The following is a 3,919-nucleotide window of genomic DNA, read 5'->3' on the forward strand; positions in this document are numbered from 1 at the left end:
ACCAATACCAATCATCAAACTTTAATAATATCAATTATATGAAAAAAATAAAATAATATGTATATAATTAAAAATATTATATATTTATAAAATTGGTTCGGTTAGGACTTTTCACCAAAACTTTGAACAAAACCAATTTTTCGATATGATTAATTTTAAAACCAATATAAATCGATCGACTAAAAACCAAACCAACTATTTGATTTGGCTTTGGTTTCTACTCACCCCTAAATTGGGTAATGCATGCGATTGATTAATGTTTCAACTTCGTTTCTTCAATGCTTGTTGCTTCCTCAATATCCATTGTTTTTGCCCTCTAAGCGAGAAATCCCTAAATCCACATAAAAATAAATAATTTTATTTTTTTTAATAATATAAAATAGAAGATTGTTTTCAGTCTTCTTGTAGAACTCATAATTATACTACGTATAAGCCATGCATAATTCTAGTATTTTAAATTAAATTGACTTCATTGCTTGAGTATTTAAATGCTTTCTTAGAAGTTAATTATTTTATTTCAGTATTTTAAATTTTATTCTTTCAGTTATTTCATTGAGGCCGGACTGGAGTTGGAGTTTAGAGATAAAATTTAAGATTCAGAAAATATTTCCAGAATTTAATTTAGCTAGCTAGTAGGTTAATTTAAGTTAATAAGGAGGTTTAGGGAATTATTTAAGTTACTTGAGTTGAGTAGGAAATAAATTCATTTAAGTTCCAATAAGTAAGGGTTAAGTCATTAAATTATTTAAAGGATAGGTAAGGCTTTTAAAGGTATAAATTTACTAGGTAATCAACATTTCCCCTCAATTCTATTCCAAGATTTCGGCCACCCCTTTAGTGCTAGAACATTCCTTGCCAACTCACCAACTTTGACCCTTTCTTTGCATTTAATTAGTAGGATAATTCTTTTATTTTTGGGAGCACCATTTAATTAATAACCAACCTTATTCTAACCTAGACTAGCTTGTAAATAATCGGCCACCTCACCCCAACAAACACCAACAAATCATTTGATATCAAACCAAAATTCAAAATTTCAAAAGGTGGAGACTTGGTCTTGATTTGTTCCCCATATCTTGCAACCATTTCCCTCACTCTCTTAACCATCCTTTCCCCTCCCCCATCACAAAATTAGAGAGTATTTCAGAGTGTAAAAAAAACGTGAGAATTCAGTGGGAGATAGGAGAGAAAAATCGAGTAAGAAGAAGGGTAGAAAAGATAGTGCTCCACCTCCTCCGCGCCGTATCGTCTTATTCATTCGTTTTTCGTTCAAAACGAAACCAGGCATGCATATGTTCTTCCTTGACTCTTCAATCAAGTCCTATTATCATTTATTTTCATTACATGATCATCATTTGTATGGCCAAAACCGAAATCTACCAATAATTTTCAGAAAACAAAACCTACAGATTTCGGCCTTCATGATGCAGTTTCACGGGTTCTCTTGTTTTGTTGTTTCAGGTGGATGGTTCGACTCCAGGCTCACTAGGCTACATCTAGACATGTACTAGGATGCATTAAGACCATGTTGGTCCATTCAAACCAGCCCCATGCATGATAAAATTCGAATTTGACAGCAACTCTTCAATCTTGGCCATTTGAGTTTCGAAAAATGCTGTTGTGCTGTCAAAGGGAATGGATCTGATCATGGCTGCCCTAGGGGCCTATAGCCATGGTTAGATCACTTCCCTAGCATGTCTAAGACATGACTAAGTCTCCATTTTGGTGGCTTGGTCCATGGTGAATCGGTTTTCACAAAAATACTAAAGAACATCCCAGCACCTTTCGGCCCTCCTCATTTTACAGCATGTGTATTTCAAAAATGGTGGAATGGTGTGGATCTTGGTTGGCCTATGGACCTTAGCCACGGTTCATACCCTACCACTGAATGTCTAGATCGTGCCATGGTTAATAAAATGGCCAATGGAACGACAAGAGACAGCAAACAAAGCAAAACACCCCACGCGCATGCAAAGGTGCTCTCGGGTGAATCTTTCGAGTTGTTGCTGGAATGGTGCGAATTTTGGCTGGCCTAGGGCCCTTAGCCATGGTTCAAATCATTCCTTGGGATTTTGGTAAGAGTCTCTGGTTGGTGGTTCAAGCCCCAATGGCCGGTAGTTTCGAAAACGACACAAGATATGCGATTGCACAGCTGCTTTAATTTGACAGCAAGTGGTGCCGTTGTTCTCAAGCTTGTTTTGAGTGCTTGGTTGGCTTTTTAGCCTATAGCCTTGGACAGTACAATGCCTCATCGAGTTAGGAAGGTCATGCTTTTGGCCGTTCGTGATTCGGATCATTTTTGAGGTCGTACGAGAATTTACGGTGCGATGTGCCAAATTGACTTTCAAAAGAGCGTTTCATGTTTTGGCCTCCATTCACCTAGATTTCGACCTTCACCATTTTAGGAGCATTAATTCATCATTTTAAGCGTATTTTAATCATGACTATACGTTGGTTCAGTGTTAGTTCGGGTTGGTTCGGAGTCATGATTAAATACGTAGTCGTTAGGCGCAATTGTCTCAGTTATCGGATCTAATTGCATAGTTTGCCCAATAAAATCTATTGCATATTTTTCATAGCATATTTAGGTTGCAGCGAGCCTGTGAGCGATCCAATCCATGTGGTAAAATAATACAGGATATTTCATTATGCCATTTAATTATATTTCGTGCATAAAAATAGAAAATACTAATTTTTTTATATTTATGCGATATTGCTTGTGGTCAATTCACTATCATGGGAGCATTATTTTACCCCGTCGCCAGTGACCGATCAGTTCAGTTTGGTACCACCCGGTAGCCAGTTACCGGTCAATTCAGTTCAGTGCAGAGACCACTTGCGTAGACCATAATCTCAACAGAAAAAAAAATTATTACAAATTATTTCAGTACAGGGCTCCGAGCAAACATTTTCACTATGATTTTCAGTTCAATTATGCACGTATTATAATTGCTCATGATAAGTTATTTTCACAGTATGCCTCATGACATGATATTTTATCCCATGCAAAAAAAAAATTTACTATATTATTTACTCGTTACCTACGATATATGCATGTTGAGTCTTTAGACTCACTAGACTTGATTGTTGTAGGTACTGATGAGGCTGGGGCCGAGGGCGGGGACCAGTGAGCCAGCTTGGGTCGGAAGTAGTGGCACCCGAGGACCTCATTTACAGCACTTGCCATTTTATGCAAACATTTTTATCAGTTGTTGGATATTCTTAAATTGTTATTTTGCAAACAAATATTTACTTCCGCTGCTATTTTGAACATCAAACTTTATTTATCGATCTATTTTATGAATGAGGCAAATTTACCTACTTTAAAAGAAAATTTTAAATTTTTCCGCAAATTTTCAAGCAAGGATTTTCGGGCTGTTAGACTTCTAGTCTAGTCTAGGAAATACAAATATATGTAGGTTATATGGTGTAATTCGATTTGGACTATTCGAGCTGTTTCACAAATTAGGTCGAAGCATCGAATCCGCTTCACTCCAAAATAATAAACGCCGCTCTGCTTTCTGTTTCAATTCTCTTCAACAATGTCTTCCCGCATCCAAGCAGCAGTGCTCGTATCAGCGCCTTGTTATCCGAACGCTGTTGCTTGGTCCGAAGAGAATCTGGTGGCGGTCGCTTCTGGTAGCCTCGTTACGATCCTGGTAATTGTTAACTTTTCAAAGTTTGCTGATTTTAGTATTGAATTGCTTTGATGCAATTTTACTGATACGATGTATAGCATTTGAGTCTCAACATTGAAATTGCTCATGTTCAGAAGTATCCTGGCATTCAATCTGTTCTAGCTGAGTTTTAAGTTGATCAAGAATTTTGGGCTGTCAAGTGATTCTGTTAGTGTGAGGATTATGCAGATGACATTATTAACCATGCACTGACATGAACAAGAATCAGTGACCACTGATTC

This window comes from Primulina eburnea, chromosome 1 (assembly GCF_022965805.1).
Source record: "Primulina eburnea isolate SZY01 chromosome 1, ASM2296580v1, whole genome shotgun sequence".
In the NCBI taxonomy this organism is placed as follows: Eukaryota; Viridiplantae; Streptophyta; class Magnoliopsida; order Lamiales; family Gesneriaceae; genus Primulina; species Primulina eburnea.